Genomic DNA, 19747 nt, shown 5'->3' with positions numbered 1-19747 from the left:
GCCTGGCCGGGAAAGTGGTATTCTCGAAAGTGGACCTCGTCCGGGGTTATCACCAGGTCCCCGTCCGGCCGCAGGATGTCCCGAAAACCACGGTGATCACCCCGTTCGTGCTATTCTAATTTCTCCACATGCCATTCGGCCTCAAAAACACCGCACAGGCTTTTGAACGCCTTATGGACACCGTGTTACAGGACCTGATGTTCCTGTTCATATACCTAGACGACCTCCTCATCGCCAGTGCCTCCAGGACGGAACATGTGTCCCACCTCCGGACTCTTTTCGAACGACTCAGCCAACGCGGCCTAATCGTCAACCCAGCCAAGTGCCAGTTCGGGCTGTCCTCAATCGACTTTCTCGGGCACCGCATCACGAAGGATGGGGCAGTGCCACTCCCATCGAAAGTGGAGGCCATGATGGACTTCCCGCGACCCCTCACCGTTAAGGCCCTGCAGGAGTTTTTGGGCATGGTGAACTTCTACCATCGTTTCGTCCCCCGAACAGCCCAGCTTATGCGGCCCCTTTACAAGGCCCTCAAAGGCAAGCCCGACAAACTTGTCATCAACTGGTCTGATGAGATGGCCAATTCTTTCACAGACACGAAAAGGGCCCTGGCTAACGCGACCATGCTGGCGCATCCATTGCCCGATGCGCCGATCGCTCTCACCACCGACGCCTCGGACTATGCGGTCGGCGCCATCCACGAACAGTGGGTCAATGGCGCCTGGCAGCCGCTCGCCTTCTTCAGCCGGCAGCTCCGCCCCAATGAGCGGAAGTACAGTACCTTTGATCGCCGTCCAACACTTCCGTTTCCTGCTGGAGGCCCGCCCGTTCATGGCGTTTGTGGACCACAAGCCGTTGACCTTCACCATGGCCAAAGCCTCCGAGCCGTGGTCGGCCCGTCAGCAACGCCAGTTGGCCTTCACCTCGGAGTTTACAACGGACATCCAGCATGTGGCTGGGAAAGACAACCCCGTCGCCGACTGTCTCTCCCAAGCTGTCGCCAGCGCCGTGCACCTCGGCATCGACTACATCCGCATGGCAGCCGACCAGGCCTCCGACCCGGATCTCCAGGCCTACAGGACGGCGGTCACGGGCCTTCAACTAGCAGACATCACGTTCGATGCTGCCGGCACCACACTCCTGTGCGACGTCTCCATTGGGCAGCCACGTCCCGTCATGCCCGAAGGGTGGAGACGGCAAGTATTCGATGCCGTCTATAATCTTTCCCACCCGGGCAGGAAGCCATCACGGAAGCTGGTGGCGGCCAAGTTCCTCTGGCACGGGCTCAGGGAAGACGTTCGCGACTGGGCCAGCACCTGCGTGGTATGCCAACGCTCAAAAGTACATCGCCATACTAAGGCCCCGTTGGCGCCTTTCGCGGTGCCCGAGAGACGGTTCGACCACGTTAACGTGGACCTGGTGGGGCCCCTACCGCACTCCCATGGGTTCACCCACCTCCTCACAATGGTCGACAGAACCACCCGATGGCCAGAAGCCGTCCCGCTGTCTTCAACGACGGCCGCCAATGTGGCTCGGGCGTTCATCAGCACTTGGGTCGCCTGGTTCAGCGCCCCATCTGACATTTCCTCCGACCGGGGGCCCCAGTTCACGTCAGAGCTCTGGAACGCTATCGCCCGAGGCCTCGGGTTGAAACTCCACCGCACCACAGCTTACCACCCTCAGGCTAACGGGCTGTGCGAACGGTTTCATTGCTCCATGAAGGCCACGCTCCGAGCCAGCCTCCAGGACGACGGCTGGATCAACAGACTCCCGTGGGTCATGCTGGGACTCCGAACCGCTCCCAAGGAGGGCCTCCAATCCTCGTCCGCCGAGCTTGTCTACGGACAGCCGCTGCGGGTTCCCGGGGATTTCGTCCCCAACGCAACGGAACCTTGGTCCGCAGCCCATCAGCGGTCCGACCTTCTGGACAACGCCAAAGTTTTCACTCCGGTGCCCACGTCGCAGCACAGCCTCCCGCAGTCCCACGTTCCGCTCAACCTTCGTGCGGCGGAGTACGTTTTCGTCTGCCACGACGCCCACCGGGGACCTCTTCAGCCACCCTATGATGGACCATTCCGCATCCTGGAAACTGGGGACAAGACCTTCGTCGTGGATGTCGGCGGTAAGCCGGACAGCATTTCCGTGGACCATCTCAAGCCGGCCCACCTGGATCTGGACCGACCCATTGAGTTGGCACAGCCCCCGAGATGGGGCCGACCTCCGGTTTCCACACCCTCAATCCACCACCGAGTGCCCGAGGTCCCTCCGACGAACCCCCCGGTCCCCACCCCGGAATTGAGGAGCCGTTCCAACCGTGTGATCCGGCCCCCCCAACGGCTGACATTGCCAGTACTAGTGAATTCTGGGGGGATGTATGTGGCGGAGTCCACATAGGGACAATAACACAATGTATAGCCAAAGCTGTTATATGTACCCAAACACAATTCACTTTGTATAGCAATGTTGTGATATGTACATGCTGGGTTGGGTTATTGGTGCAGGGTCCCTTTAAGAGCGTCGGGAACGTGATGACGTCATAGCCCCTGCACGGGGCTGAGCCTTGAGGCCTCGTGGAGATTGATTAAAGTAAGACGCGTTTTGTTTTTGCTTAAAGAAAAGTCTCAGCCTGTTGATTTCTGTCGACTCCAACAGCATGACTTTTACTCAGCCTGGTGAAACGATGAGAGACAGCTTCCTTTCTGCTGGCCTACTTTAATGTAACTTAACCTTCGCCTACTCAGGGAGCTTGAAGATGGTCATCAGGCAATTCCAGGCACCTTGTAACAGTTGCTTACTTTGAAAGGTACTTCATCGTCATAGTTTGGTAGCTGAAGATTGATGTGAGCTTTATGTGAGGCCTTTTGCGGTGGTTCATTCTAGTACGGTGGAGATAGGTGCATTGTTAACATTAAAAAGGTAACAATTACCTAGGTGGATGACATTGAATACAAAGCTTTTGATTTATTGGGAAAGAGAATCCAGAGATTTTACACAACTGCTGTAAATGTACCAAAGTATAATTTTGAACTGCAAAAGTGCCATTCTGTTGAGAGAATAGGTTTGTAAATGGATGGAGCAGTGTCTTATGCTCATCTGCAGGACAAGGGATAAGAACACTGGCCAGTCTGTTTAGACTTCAAGGGGGAAAAATTCGGTATCGCCCCATATGGGGCGCCATTACTGGCGGTGCGCAAAGTTTAGCGCCTGGCACTAATTATCGCCTCCGACAGCAAACTTGGCTTTTATCACCCCTGGAGGTGATTGGAGCGCTAAATCAAGCACTACACAACTCTCTTAAGGTGCTAAGGCTGAGGAGCGAGGCGCTACCTCAGAGGGCGGGCGCAGCGCAGGTGCTGTCAGTTAGCGATTGAACACAGACACACTGGCGCAGGTCAGTTCTTAAAGGGGAGGGTCGATCTTGCTCTGCAGCCACACCCTGCTCACTGGAGCCTTGAATCTCAGCCTGGGCAGACCTATGGCTAAATCTAGCAGCCAGACACTATGGAAAGGGCCAGGGAGCGAGCACAGCGCTTCTGCGAGCAGGCTTTGGAGGCTCTGGTTCGCGGGGTGGAGCGCAGAAGATCCATTCTGTACCCAGAGAGTGGCAGGAGGCCTTTGCCACGCGAGTACAGAAGAGTGTGGAGGGAGGTGGCTCAAAGCGTTTCTTCAAGCAGCATGGTGCCTAGGACCCATGTGCAATGTAGGAAAAAGTTCAATGACCTCACTCGGGTCGTCAGGGTGAGTGCCTTTTTTTCAAAACCTCTTCATCCCTCCATCTCAACCTCACTTTATGGCCAGAGGGTCTTCAAAGCCCCAATGCCCAACACTCATCCAACACCTATGGCCCTTTCATCAAACACACATGCACATTCCACACTTTGCATAGAGTAAGGGCTATTCAACTATGGGAGGCACATCAGGCAAGACCATGGCTGCATACAGTAAGGGCTATTCAACTATGGGAGGCACATCAGACAAGACCATGGCTGCATACAGTAAGGGCTATTTAACTATGGGAGGCACATCAGGCAAGACCATGGCTGCATACAGTAAGGGCTATTCAACCATGGGAGGCACATCAAGCAAGACCATGGCTGCTTACAGTAAGGGCTATTCAACTATGAGAGGCACATCAGGCAAGACCATGGCTGCATACAGTAAGGGCTATTCAACTATGGGAGGCACATCAAGCAAGACCATGGCTGCATACAGTAAGGGCTATTCAACTATGGGAGGCACATCAGGCAAGATCATTGCTGCATACGGTAAGGGCTATTCAACTATGGGAGGCACATCAGGCAAGACCATGGCTGCATACAGTAAGGGCTATTCAACTATGGGAGGCACATCAAGCAAGACCATGGCTGCATACAGTAAGGGCTATTCAACTATGAGAGGCACATCAGGCAAGACCATGGCTGTATATTTACTCAGACGCCGTCCTTTTTCTTGCAGGCCAAGCTGTCTCATAATAGGAGACAGCAGCAACAGACCGGTGGAGGGCGGCCTCAGCTTCAACCCCTCAGCGATCCTGAGGAGCGCGTCCACAGGATTGTGACAAGCCGGGTGATTGGTCCCGTCGCCACTGGAGACGCCGACCCCGTTCTGGACAGCAATGGTAAGGTCATCACCTTTTTGTCCTCTCTCCTTCCACTTTTTCCTCACAACAGCAGCCTTTGACACTTTCAATCCAAATCACTAAATCGCTGCACTCATGCCTCCCTTGCTGCCACCCTGTCCTCACGCTAAAGCCACTCTTGTACCTCCCTGCTTTCAGATGGTGATTCACCAGGTGAGGAGACGGGCCCTCAAGCTGCCAGTGAGAGTGAAGCTGAAGGCGAGGAGGAAGAGGAAGCCGGACCATCAGTGCCACTCTCTACCGAGGCAGCCCATGCCCATACTGGGGACATGCCTTCCCTGGAGGGGAGCAGGGGGGAATGGTCTGATGAAGGTGAAGCTCCAGGACCCAGCAGGCTGCAGCAACGCGATGGGGGTAGGGAAGCTCGGGGGCCTTCTCCCCGGAGGGAGAGTATGGCCTTGAGTCCTACTGCACTGGACGCAGACGAGGAGTGGGTCCTCACTGAAATGAGCGCCCAGGCGGAGCAAAGGCACACTGAGCTCATGGCTGCAGTGGCAAGGTTGCCCGAATCCATTGAATCACTGGCAAGGAGTGTGGAGCACTTCGTTGTAGCACAGGTGGCTGCCACACAAATGCTAAGTGCTGCAATGCAGTCAGTGGCTGGTCTTATGCAGACGCAGATTGAGGCCACGCGAGCACTGACTGCTGCCACCCTCGCTGGATCGGGCAGATTTCCCCGGGGCTCTCACCGCGCCACAGCAGGCCAGCAATCTATGCTCAATCAGATTGCTCCGGATGCTGAAGTGCTGCCCCGTGGGAGTGCCAGTGTGTCGGTTGAGCAGGGAGTTGCTGTCCTCTCTCAAGGTGACAGCAATCCTGCTGCCACCACTGGCACTTCTCCACTGCAGTTGCCACCACCTGTAGGACAGACTGCTGCCGCCCATGCAGAGTTGGTGCAGTCAGCAGCCGGGCCCTCCAGGCCCAGAGCTGGTCCAGGCCGTCCCTCAAGGGCATCTGCAGTCTCAGTTTCTAACACTCAGCAGCCTTCCCCCAGCCTTGCTCCAGCCACTGGGGTCCCATTACGGAGGAGCTGCAGGGTGGGAAGGGGGGAATTTCGCAAGGGAAGCAGATCACCCTCGAAGGGCAAAAAGTAGGAGGTGTGGCAAAATGTTTTTCATTGTTTTATTGAAGGCCGAGGTTTGTGGTCAAATTTTTGTTACTGTTTTGGACATTGTCTCCAGGTTGTGAGAGCCAGTTATGTGAATGACTGCTTTTTTTTGTGTTTCTTTCTATTACTTTATTATGCAGAAATGAGACACACAGAGTTTGTGAAATAAAGAAGTGTCTGTATTCAAAATGTACATGTTTGGTCTTTGCACTCATTGTTGCCTTGACCGGTTTAGGGGTTGCGGGATGGTTTCATTCAGATTGTTTGAATGGCAGAAGCCATTCCTTCAGAGGGGGCCTAGAAGCGGCTTGTTATGAGCCTTTGACGGATGGCCCTTCCACTTTGTGCCTCCCTCCTGCCTTGGTGCTGCTGATGATCATCCTCCTCATCTTCCTCCTCCTCCTCTGGTGGTGCTCCAATGTCTGGTGGCATTGGCTGGGTCCTGAGGATTGCAAGCTTATGCAGCATGCAGCACACAACAACGAAGTGGGAGACTCGCTCAGGCGAGTACTGCAGGGCTCCTCCAGAATGGTCCAGACAGCGGAACCGTTGCTTGAGCACGCCGATTGTGTGCTCAACGATGTTCCTGGTAGCTTGATGGCTCTCATTGTATCGTAGCTCAGCAGGGGTGCTGGGCGAACGGAATGGTGTCATCAGTCAGGTGCACAGAGGATATCCCTTGTTCCAGAGAAGCCAACCTCCTGGGTGATGCGGTGCCTGGAAAAGGTCTGCCACAGAAGTCTGGTACAGGATGAAGGCATCGTGGCTGCTGCCTGGAACGTGGGCATTGACAGCGAGTATCAGCTGTCTGTGGTCACAGACCAACTGGACGTTTAAGGAATGGAAGCCCTTTCGGTTGCGGAAACCCTCAGCATTCTCTTGCAGTGCCCGCAAAGCCACATGCGTGCAGTCAATGGTGCCCTGCACCATGGGGAAGCCCGCTATCATCGCAAAGCCTGTTGCGCATTCTTGCTGCTTGGCCGGGGTCATGGGGAAAGAGATGTACTCTCGTCTCCTTTTAAAGAGGGCATTTGTTATCTGACGGATGCAGCAATGCACCGCGAACTGGGAGATATTGGCGATGTCCCCAGTAGCTGATTGAAATGAGCCAGTGGCATAAAAATTGAGAGCCACTGTTCTTTTCACTGCCACTGACAGAGACGTCCTGCTCCTCAGTTGAGGCTGCAGATCAGGCTGAAGCAGGTGGCAGAGCTCAGTGACCACCTCCTTCCTGAATCGCAGCATTCGCAAACAGTGCTCCTCAGACATATTAATGTAGGAGAACTGTTGGCGAAAAACCCTGGGAGGGTAAGGTCTCCTGTACCGAGGCCTGTTGGCCCTCCTCCGTCTGGCCATGATTGCCACTCTCTCTCTGCATCTCTGTGCCCTCTGAATGTGATGGAGAAGGACGACGTTCCCATCCATTGCAGCCCCCATAATATCTGGGCAATCAAAGTTATGAAGGTCAAAAAGCAAAGTACTTGCAAAGTTATGGTCAGTAGCCAAAACTACCTCAGACAGCATTGACTCAATGCAGAAGTCTCTCTTTCTCTCTTTGTCTCTCTTCAAATCTCTCTCTCTCTCTCTCAGAATGAGTGGTCCAAAAATGGCTACCACACAAAAGCCAGGAAGAGGCCCCATTTAAATAGCGCCCCCCCCAGCCCCACAGCGACTGGCATGCGTTCCAGTCAACCTGTCGTTGGTAGCGCCAGGCGGAAAGGAGGGGGGCGCCACTCAATTTCCAGTCCGGGGTGCCCCAAGGGGGTTGCACTCTCGAATGACGTCAAGATCTGCGTGCGTAGGAGATCGGGCGGTATTGTTTAGCGCCGCTGCAAAATGTCCGGTCAATTTTGCGAGAGGCACAGATATCACCATGCCCGGGCGCTAGTTGGTTTGTGCCCCACTTAGCGCCCTCTTAAGGCACTAACAGGTGGTGCTACCAACTGAATTTTCCCCCCCAAGAGTTATATAATGAAGAAAACCAATACAATACAGTGGGGAATATAGTCAAATTGTTCATACATGCTTCTGATGGGCAAGGCTCCCTGCTGGGAGTGCGATTTCCTGCAATCGTCCTCCTTGTGGCAGCAATGGGGATGCATCCTGTGTGTCCTCCTTCGATGTCTCCTGCTCTCCTGGGCAGTCAACTTCTCTTCTGCCTGGAGCCCTTTGCTGATGGGGGTAGCAGCCAGCAACCACAAGTTAAACAGACTTATTCCTGAGGTCTTCCTATGATCTCACGCAGATCCAGCAGTAACTCTTATTTGGAGAGACAGCAAGAATAAGTGCCCCCCTTCAATGACAGTTGGAGTCATAGATTCTTACAGCCTAGAAGGTGGCTATTTGGCCCACCATGCCGGTGCTGGCTCTTTGAAAGAGCTATCCAATTTAGTCCTACATCCCAGCTTTATCCCCATAACCCTGAAAATTAGTTCTCTTCAAGTACATGTCCACAGGCAACTAACAAAGCCTGTGGAATGAAACATTCAACTACCAAAGCGCTGTAATGTAACATAACTTTGGACAGGTACACAAAAGAACTTCAGCAGTTTCAGTATGTGCACTCTAGTCACTTTGCCTTGTCATTAAATCGTATCATTGTTCACCAGTAACCCTGAAATAATTTATCAGCTCTAAAGAAAGCAGTACACTAGCAAGAAAGAGAAATATTGCAGCTCAAACCAACTGCAAAGTCTTTCAATTGGCTTTAATTTGTACGGGGCCTTTGTTTATCTTTGTATGATCACAGAGTAGCAGTATGGAGAAATAAATGCTTACCCGTAATACTACAAAAGCATAAAAACTCAGTTCACTGGTATAATGAGCACAGCAACAGGTCTGACATTGGAAGAAATCTTTGATCTTCATGTGCCCACAAGTATCTCCAAGCAACAGGATATATCAGTGTGTTGTTAGGATCCTAGCAGGCCCGTTCCCTGCATTTGTAATTTGATTTAAGAAATCTGGGAGAAGTGTGCAGCCTATTAATGCTGCTGAGCCCAGACTGGTATCTGGGGGGAGCTTAGTAGGATCATGTTGGGTAACCAGATAAGTGTGCCATCCGGTACTAACATAAGCTGCGTATTACAACAGGGGTTAGAGCTTCTTACTGTTGACTTATTGCAGTAATTACTCTGTGACATGGGAATCAATGCAGCTGTTAGAAAATGGAATTGTTTATTTGAATTTTATATTCAGTTTGAAAGTGATTTAGTTAAATCCAAAACTAGGGTCTTAAATCTGAACAAAGCAAACTACGTAGGTATGAGGGGCTACGGTAGATTGGGAAACTACATTAAAAGGTATGATGGTAGACAAGCTAATAGTAGATCAAAGGAAGAGGCTTATAAAGTTGCCAAAAAGAATAGTAAGCCTGAGGATTGGAAGGATTTTAGAATTCAGCAAAGGAGGACCAAGAAATTGATAAAGGGAAAATAGAATATGAGAGTAAACTAGTGAGAGAAATAAAAACAGCCTGTAAAAGCTTCTATAGGTATGTAAAAAGGAAAAGATTAGCGAAAGTAAATGTGGGTCCCTTACAGGCTGAGACAGGAGAAGTTATAATTGTGAATAAGGAAATGGAAGAGAAATTAAACAAGTACTTTGGGCTGGATTTTGTCAGCCCCGAGGAGGTGGGTATGGAGGCAGGACTGGCGGTAAAGTTGCAGAATTTGGGGGCAGGTGGCAAACAGGCCCCCATCCCACCTCCGTGCCCTCTTGCCAGGAGGCAGGAAGCTGTCCTGCCCCGGGTCCCATCTCCTTGAGGCAGGAAAGGGATTAAAGCCTATTAACAGTTGGTTAACAGGCAGAAAGTAGGATTATCCCCATTTTTCATTTCGATGTGCAGGCTTCCCAGCCTCGGGGAGCCCCGCCAGGGTGGAGGAGCTGAATAGGTGGTCTGCGGGGGTCGGAGGGGTCTGAAAGTGCAATGTAGAGGTGAGCGATGGGTGCAAGTGTGGCGTGGTAAGTATGTAAGGTGAGTAAAAAGTGTTAGAAAATGTTCACTTACCTTTGTTTCTGCCTACAGCCTTCAGCCGCTGTGGAGCTGGACATCTCCATTTCAGATATCACAGACTGGCTGTTGGATCCTCCGATCCAACAGCCAGGTGATTTCTGCAAAGTTGAAAGGTTTGATGAGTCCTGAACACAAGGTCTCATCAAACGACACAATGTCAGTGTTTGACAGCTTCACAGAGCTGTCAAACGCTGACATTTCTTCTTTCAAAAAATCTTGACAGATGGCACGTCAGACGTTGACGTGCTCTGTCAGTGACTTCCCCCTAATTGGCCTGCTGAGCCCACTGGGCAGGCTTAACAAGGTCAAACAGGGGAAAATTCCCGCTGGTTGGCCAGAAGCTGATGGAAGCGGGATTGAAAGCTGGCAAGCAACAGTCCCGCCTCCAAAAGCTTCCCATTGACAAAATCCAGCCCGTTGTGTCTGTCTTCACGGAAGAAGAGGCAAAAAACTTCCCGGAAATAGTGGAGAACCAAGGCTCTAGCGAGAATGAGGAACTGAAAGAAATTAGTATTAGTAAAAAAATAGTAGTGGAGAAATTAATGGGACTGAAAGCCGATAAATCCCCTGGGCCTGATGGCCTATATCCTAGGGTTTTGAAAGAGGTGGCTATAGAAATAGTGGTTGCATTGGTTGTCATTTTCCAAAATTCCATAGATTCTGGAATGGCTCCTGCGGATTGGAAGGTAGCAAATGTAACCCCACTATTTAAGAAAGGAAGGAGAAAGAAAATGGGGAACTACAGACCAGTTAGCCTGACATCAGTAGCTGGGAAAATGCTAGAATCTATTATTAAGGACGTGGTAACAGGGCACTTAGAAAATAATAATAGGATTGGACAGAGTCAACATGGATTTATGAAAGGGAAATCATGTTTGACAAACTTGTTAGAGTTTTTTGAGGTTGTAATGAAGGGATATTTACCAGTCCTAACCCCATTAGAGCTACCCCGGATCAGGCGTATTTCTCCAGATGTTCACGTTCAACTAAAGTTTGAGGTAGCCGAATCCTAAAGATGCTTAATTGGATCTGAAGGTCTGGGCTATCTCTCCCTAAAGGAAAGGAACAACCCGAGAATGTTACCGTTCTCCAGATAGCACTTTTAATAAGTTTAGCTAGACTGTAACATCCCACATATTATGAGGGTCCGGAAAACTCCCTCAGAATTCTGTAACTCTTCACCAAAGAGTGTACAGAGATTGAGTTCACGAGTTATTGATACAGAAGACTTATGTGAGACAATTCTAAAAATATATAGAGATTTATTAAAAGAACCAACATGCAATTTACAGTTGGTGAATCAGTCAATTGCAACGTTAACAGTTCGAAAAAGAGAAAAAATACTATCTTATTATTAACAGAGAATCTTACTTTTAAATCTTAACTTCGCTACAGTATTACAGTTCTTAAAGTTTTCTATACAGGATATCCATCATATCAAATACCTTTGATCCCCGAGGTACAAAGAGTTGGAGACCACAGAGCCGCCTCTGTGGTCGAGAATCGCTTTGTCCGATTAAAGCGACTCTGATATCCCAGTTGAAACTTCAATATTTATACCCTTTTCCAGTGGTATTTCCTTTAAAGTTTCTGCTGACCCAAGTTAATTATCCCTATTCATCTTTCTGCTGACCTCTGCAATTTTTACTGCTACATCAGCTTGTAATATTGCAGAATCTTGTCTCATCTCCAGGTGTTCTGGGTTGACCATATAAAAATGGTGTGAAGGGCAGGTGTTCCTTATTTTATGTCATCTTTATGAAGTTTAAATTAGAACACCTTATCCAGGGTGAACCATTGTTTTCTGTTTCCAAAGATCAGCCTATCGGAGCCATGCACCTTCTGTTTCAATAAGGTTATTAATTCAGGGTCAACAACTGTCTTATCTCAATAGACAGAATTCTTTCATAGCTATTTCATAGTTCGGTTTCTAAATTTCCAAACCCAGTTTGTCATGTTTTAATAAGGCCAGAAATCTTTCATAAGATAGTGTATTTTTCTGAATAGGTTATATGGCTCATTCCTTCACAGTAACTAGCAGAATAAATAAGGGGGAACCAGTGGATGTGGTGTTTTTGGATTTTCAGAAGGCATTCAATAAGGTGCCAGACAAGAGATTATTAAACAAAATTAGAGCTCATGGGATTGGGGGTAATATATTAGTATGGAGTGAGGATTGGTTAATGGACAGAAAACAGAGAGTAGGAATAAACGGGTCATTTCTGGTTGGCAGGCTGTAACTAATGGGGTACCACACAGATCAGTGCTTGGGCCTCAGCTATTCACAATCTACATCAATGATTTGGATGAGGGGACCAAATGTAATATATCCAAGTTTGCTGATGATACAAAGCTGGGTGGAAATTTAAGTTGTGAGGAGGATGCAAGGAGGCTTCAAAGGGATATAGACAGGCTAAGTGAGTGGGTAAGAATATGGCAAATGGAATATAATGTGGAGAAATGTGAAGTTATCCACTTTGGTAGGAAAAATAGAAAAGCAGAGTACTTTTTAAATGGTGAGCGATTGGGAAATGTTAGTGTTCAGAGGGACTTGGGTGTCCTTGTATACAAATCACTGAAAGTTAACTTGCAGGTACAGCAAGCAATTAGGAAAGCAAACGGTATGTTGGCCTTTATTACAAGAGGATTTGAGTATAAGAGTAAAGACACCTTACTGCAATTATACAGGGCCCTGGTGAGACCACACCTGGAGTATTGTGTACAGTTTTGGACTCCTTACCTAAGGAAGGATATACTTGCCATAGAGGGAATGCAATGAAGGTTCACCAGACTGGTTCCTGGGATGGGGGGGGGGGTTGTCCTATGAGGAGAGATTGAGTTCACTAGGCCTATATTCTCTGGAGTTTAGAAGAATGAGTGGTGATTTCATTGAAACATACAAAATTCTTACAGGGCTTGACAGGGTAGATGCAGGGAGGATGTTTCCCATGTCTGGGGAGTTTAGAACCAGGGTCACAGTCTCAAAATAAGGGATCAGCCATTTAGGACTGAGATGAGGAGAAATTTCTTCACTCAGAGGTTGATGAATCTTTGGATTTTTCTACCCCAGAGGGCTGTGGAGGCTAAGTCATTGAGTATATTGAATATTAAGGGAATCAAGGGATATGGGGATAATGCAGGAAAGTGGAGATGAGGTAGAAGATCAGCCATGATCTTATTGAATGGCGGAGCAGGCTCTAAGAGCCAAATGGCCTACTCTTGCTCCTATTTCTTATGTTTTTATATGTTAATAAACAGTAATGTAATGCAAAACTGTTCAAATTTGCAACTCTCATTTTTATGCTAAGCTGCCAAGTCTATGTATGTCCAAGTCTTCACCAAGTCCAAATTCCCAAAGTATGAACTGAAGTCTGGAGTTGAATATTACACCTTTGCATTAAACCCGAACACAACCTGCCTGTTAACCAGAATGGTAATTTTAGGATTTGTATTAAAGAAGGAGCCAATGGAATGTTTAATTTAGCTGAAAGGCAGAAGTTTTACATCAAATTCCATAAGTGTGCTGCTAAAAACATTTGTTTCCTTTCAAAATATTTAAAATTTGTACCCATCTACTCCACAGTTCTAATAACTAAAATTAGAGCATAATATTCTGGTACAAAACCATACTCAAAGTGTTGCTCTTTCAGTAGGTAGAGTGATGAGTGATGGATTAGAATAATGTAGTTATGTTTCTGCCTCCGTCCCCTTCAGTCATACCATGTACAAATATACTTTTCTGCAAACATTATTTGCCATGTAATATTTTATTTTTGGAGTGATTTTTGACTTATCAAAATAATTGACATCAGTGAAACAACAAACTGAACATTTTCTACTTTTTACACTTAGTGTCAGCATCAATCATTCTAAGTTCTGGCTCAGCACAGGTAAGCTACACTGCCCCCGCAATGTATTTTATCTAGAAGAGCACTCACTAATGCACAGGTGTGATCATTTTCATTCCCCATACCAGTCATTCATATAGCCTATCTGAGGAAAACTGTCAATGAACTCCTACCCATTATGAATGAAGAAATTTAGTGTCAGTCATGGGCAAACCATAGGCAGCATCAGAGGTAAAATACAATTTTAAATTCCTTTGAGCAGCCATTTTTGTTTCCACATCACTGTATACCTCCAAAAATAACATTTAAACATAGGCACAAAAAATCAATAATTTTGTGGGGGGGGGGGGGTGGAAAGCACAATTTACCAATAAATCCAACCATCCAATCTTCCAGGCCTTCCCACTAGTTTTGTTCACACAGGTCTCCCTCTCTCAAGGGCCCTGGCTTGCCTTCTGCTGCACTCCTGAAGCCTGTATCATTCAGCTGGGCTTCAGGTTTTGATATTTTTTCTGGTCTTCGTGCATGCACCCAGAGGGTGGTGGGGGTCTGGAATTCACTGCCTGAAAGGGCAGTAGAGGCAGAAACCCTCATCACATTTAAAAAGTACTTGGATAGGCACTTGAAGTGCCATAACCTACAAGGCTACAGCCCAAGAGCTGGAGAGTGGGATTAGGGTGGATTGCTCTTTTTTGGCCGGCACAGACACAATGGGCCGAATGGCCTCCTTCTGTGCCATAAACTTCTATGATTCTATGACTCTATGAAAGTCTAAATACATTTTCCAGGTGGGGGCATATGATAGCAATCAAACGCAGGAACTATGGCTGATTCCTTAGTTCTCCTTTTCATACTTTATCTTCGGTCACTGAACCCACTGCCTCAGCTGAGCCCAGTCAATTACAGCTGCCTGGGGATCAAACCTGGGATATTGTTGATCTTTGTGGCTCAGTACCACATTTGGCTATCAATTTACCAACTGAGCCACTTGGGAAACAGTAGCATGTTATCTGTATGTCATTTGCACCATAATGCTCAAGACCGTGTGTAATCAGGGTCAATGGCAGTTCAAAGTAATTTCCAGACCTGTCTGTCTAACCCAGCACCTGGTGGTTGCAGTTTGGGTCCCAAAGGGCAGTGTTTACATGCTTCCCTCTTATTATGACAACCAAGGTTTCTGCATTAATATTTTTCTTACTGGGATAATCTGGGATCTCTGTGTTTTTTCTGAGAAATGAGAGAAAGCTGTGATCTGAAAGATAGGATCTAATCAACAAAAATATTGGAAACATATATGGCCTAGAAATTGGGTTGGTAGCGCCGGCGCTGAGCGCCTAAAGAGACCTAGAATTGGGGCGAAGCCATATGTTGGGGCGAGCGCTATGAAGATAGCGCCAACTCAGATATTGACTGTGATGAAATATATGTCTTCATCAGCCCCTGTGTTTTACCTGCATTGTATTGTGTGTACCGCCCCCTTTTCCCCTATTGTGTGCATTGGCTCCACCCCTGTCTTTTGTCATATAAAGGTCTCAAGAGCTGTATGAGTCATTCTGCCAGACGAATCCGATGTGGAATGACGTGCAATGTTCTTAGCGATTAAAAGCCTTCAGTTGAATCCTTTAACTTCTTGTCCTTGAGTTATTGATGGCACATCAATTTTAATCGCTAAAACACCAAGATGGATCGACTCCTGAAACCAGAGCGCTTGGATCTGGACCCCCATGCCACAGACGCAGCCACACAGTTCGGACACTGGTTCCAATGCTTCGAATTTTTCATCGAAACCTCAGCCACCGCCATAGCAGCCGCGACCGCCACCGGAGACGTGAAACTGGGAATCCTGCGAAACCGGGTGAGTCATCGGGTCTCTCCTCTCATCCGAGATGCCACCAGCTACGAGGATGCCTGCACCATTCTGAAGGCCCATTACGTGCGGCCAATAAACGAGGTGTACGCCAGGCATCTTCTGACTACTCGCACGCAGCGGCATGGTGAGTCACTAGAGGACTTCATGCTAAGCCTAAAAGTACTGGGCAGAGACTGTAACTGTAAGGCCGTGTCTGCCACCATGTACACGGAGGAGCTGATCCGAGACTCCTTTATTGCGGGCCTCAGTTCAAATTACATTCGGCAGAAACTGTTTGAAAAGGAGGGACTGGACTTAAAACAGGCTATGGGCATAGCGCGATCGCTGGATATGGCCCAGAGGAACTCTGAATCCTGTTCCTCAGGCCACGCGGCCCACTCCACCTCGTGCGCGCCGTGGGGGCCGCCATCTTGGAAGCCATCTTCACCTCCCAGGTCTCAGGCCAGCCCAGCACCATCGGAGCCCCAGCCTCCACCCAGGAGCCCCACTACTGCCGCGATGCATCGGGGCCCGAAATGCTACTTCTGCGGCCAGGACAAACACTCCAGGCATTTATGCCCAGCGAAGGGCACCACCTGTTTTAAATGCGGGAAGAAAGGACATTTCAGTAAAGTCTGCAGAGGGAACCCCGCCTCCAACTCCGCCACCGCCGCGTGCGCACCGTAGGGGCGGCCATCTTGGACGCCATCTTGTCCACCCTCATGGAGTCCACTATCTTGTCCCGACTACACGGACCCCCAGGACCCACTGGGGGCCTCAATCACAGTGGATCAATCCAGGCCGCATCCGTTGTCTAGATCGATGATGGACATAGAGGTAAACGGGAACAAGGTTAAATGCTTGATTGACTGCGGGAGCACCGAAAGCTTTATTCATCCTAGCCTGGTAAAACGACTTTCACTAACGATAGTCCCTACACAGGGCAAAATTGCCATGGCTGATAAGACTCATACCTCAAAAATTACAGGTTTCTGTGCGGTTATGTTGTCGGTAAAAGGCACTGATTACAGAGATTTTAAACTGTTGATAATGCCAGATCTCTGTGTGAGCGTGATCTTGGGTCTGGACTTCCAGTGCCACCACCGAAGTATCACGCTTACCTACGGTGGGTCCCAGCCGCCCCTCACAGTGTGGGGTCTGGCTACCCTGAAGGTCAAGCTGCCCTCTCTGTTCGCCAACCTCTCACCCAACTGTCGACCCATAGCGACCAAGAGTAGGCGGTACAGCTGGGAGGACAGACGGGTCATTGCGTCTGAAGTAGAAAGACTCAAGCGGGAGGGTATCATCGAATGCAGTACCAGCCCGTGGCACGCCCAGGTAGTAGTAGTTAAGGGTAGCGAAAAGAAGCGGATGGTGATAGATTATAGCCAGACGGTTAATCTATACACCCAGCTAGACGCCTACCCTCTGCCCCGCATAGCGGATACGGTTAACCAAATTGTGCAATACCGGGTGTTTTCCACCATCGACCTAAAATCGGCATACCACCAGCTCCCCATTAGGCCAGAGGACCATCCATACACCGCCTTCGAGGCGAACGGACGCCTCTACCACTTCCTCAGAGTCCCCTTTGGGGTAACGAATGGGGTCTCGGTCTTCCAGCGGGAGATGGACCGCATGGTCGATGAGAACCAGTTAACAGCCACCTATCCATACCTAGACAACGTCACCATCTGCGGCCATGACCAGCAAGACCACGACTCGAACCTCGCGAGATTTCTGAAAACCGCCCTCAGACTCAATCTCACCTACAACGAGGATAAGTGTGTCTTTAGCACCACGCGCCTCTGTATCCTGGGCTGCGTGATGGAAAACGGGGAAATCGGTCCGGACCCCGACCGATTGCGCCCCCTACGGGAGCTACCCCTACCAAACACTCCCAAGGCCCTGAAAAGGTGCCTGGGGTTTTTCTCCTATTACGCCCAATGGATCCCCAATTATTCCGACAAGGCCCATCCCCTCCTGAAATCAACATCCTTCCCGCTCACGGCCGAGGCCCACGCCGCCTTCAACAGCATTAAACACGACATTGAGAAGGCCGCGCTGCGGGCAGTGGACGAAAACATCCCTTTCCAGGTCGAAAGCGATGCGTCCGACTTCGCTTTTGCAGCCACCCTCAACCAGGATGGGCGGCCCGTAGTCTTTTTCTCAAGAACCCTCCAAGGGCCCGAGATCAGGCACTCCTCGGTAGAGAAGGAGGCCCAGGCCATAGTGGAGGCAGTGCAGCACTGGAGGCACTACCTAGCCGGCAAACGCTTCACCCTGCTTACCGACCAGCGGTCGGTAGCCTTCATGTTTAACAACAAACAGAGGGGGAAGATCAAGAACGACAAAATTCTCAGGTGGCGGATCGAACTCTCCACGTTTGAGTATGACATAATATATAGGCCGGGGGCCCTCAACGAATCCCCCGATGCCCTATCACGAGGGATGTGTGCCAGCATCCAGGGGGACAGGCTACAGGGCCTCCACAATGGCCTCTGCCACCCAGGGGTCACCCGGGTATTTCACTTTATAAAATCCCGTAACCTGCCCTATTCCATCGAGGAGGTCCAGTCTATGACCAGGGACTGCCGCACCTGTGCGGAATGCAAGCCCCGTTGTTACAGGCCCGACCGAGCCCACCTGATCAAAGCTACACGGCCATTCGAGCGCCTGAGCTTAGATTTCAAGGGACCACTCCCCTCCACCGACCGCAATGTGTACTTTCTCAACATTGTGGATGAGTACTCCCGCTTCCCATTCGCCTACCCCTGCCCAGACATGACCAGTGCCACGGCCATCAAGTGCCTCGGCAGCCTGTTTTGCACGTTCGGCATGCCGAACTACATCCACACTGACAGGGGGGCGTCGTTCATGAGCGACGAACTGCGCCAATACCTGCTGTCGAAGGGGATAGCCACAAGTCGGACCACTAGTTATAACCCCCGGGGTAATGGGCAAGTGGAGAGGGAGAACGCGACGGTGTGGAAGGCGGTCACCTTAGCACTAAGGTCTAAAGGCCTCCCTACCTCCCGCTGGCAAGATGTCCTCCCAGACATACTCCACTCGATAAGGTCGCTACTGTGTACTGCTACTAACGCCACTCCTCACGAGAAGATGTTTGTTTTTCCCCGCAAATCAACCTCGGGAGTGTCCCTACCTTCGTGGCTCTCCACCCCAGGGACAGTCCTATTACGGAAGCATGTGAGGGGCCACAAAATGGATCCCATTGTGGAGGCAGTACACCTACTCCACGCAAACCCACAGTACGCGTACGTCAAGCACGCCGACGGGCGTGAGGACACCGTGTCCATAAAGGACCTCGCCCCGGCAGGAAGCGACGACGACCCATCCTCACCACCCCCAGAAGAACCTCCACCATCCCCAGAGGTATCCTCACCACCCCCAGAAGTACCTGCAACACCCCCAGCACATGGGTATGCCCAGGAGGGCACCACGGACTCCCGGTCGGAACCCGAGGTACTGTTGCGACGTTCAGGAAGGACTATCACACCCCCGGACAGACTAAATCTGTAGAAGGGGTGAATGTGATGAAATATATGTCTTCATCAGCCCCTGTGTTTTACCTGCATTGTATTGTGTGTACCGCCCCCTTTTCCCCTATTGTGTGTATTGGCTCCGCCCCTGTCTTTTGTCATATAAAGGTCTCCAGAGCTGTATGAGTCATTCTGCCAGATGAATCCGATGTGGAATGACGTGCAATGTTCTTAGCGATTAAAAGCCTTCAGTTGAATCCTTTAACTTCTTGTCCTTGAGTTATTGATGGCACATCATTGACTATACATTTAGCGCCTGCGCTAAGTGTTTGCGCGCGCCCGCGAGCGCAAGCAGCTCATGACATCATTTCAGTGTGCAACGCCTTTTAGGAGTGCCTGAGCGCATATTGGGTGGCGTCCGGAGCCTTAGCGCCCAGCGCTATTAGTGACAGTTCGAGGGAGGGCTAACAGGCCCTTCTCGGAGTAGGGCGGCGCTATTTAAAGGGGACAGCTCTAGTGCAGAATCTTCTGCCACTTGGCCTGCTCATTGCGATCGCTGCTAGAGAGAGTTGACGAGCTAATGTGGAGCGGAGTTCTGGGAATTTAGCTTTACAGTACTTGGGACCTTCAACCCTGTCCGAACCACTTGCACCATTACACTACACTATGCCTTTTGACCAACTGGCATCGGAATGGGAGCTTGTTTGGAGGGCGACGGCCTCATTGCCCAACACTGTGAAGGGGCAGAGAGATGGCGGGAGAGAGAGCCGGGATTGGCCAGAATGAGG

The sequence above is a fragment of the Somniosus microcephalus genome, chromosome 6, assembly GCF_052327205.1.
Source record: "Somniosus microcephalus isolate GS21.2 chromosome 6, FLI_Smic_1.0, whole genome shotgun sequence".
Classification (NCBI taxonomy): Eukaryota; Metazoa; Chordata; class Chondrichthyes; order Squaliformes; family Somniosidae; genus Somniosus; species Somniosus microcephalus.
The sequence above is the reverse complement of the archived record's forward strand: the minus strand, read 5'-3'. Positions refer to the sequence as shown.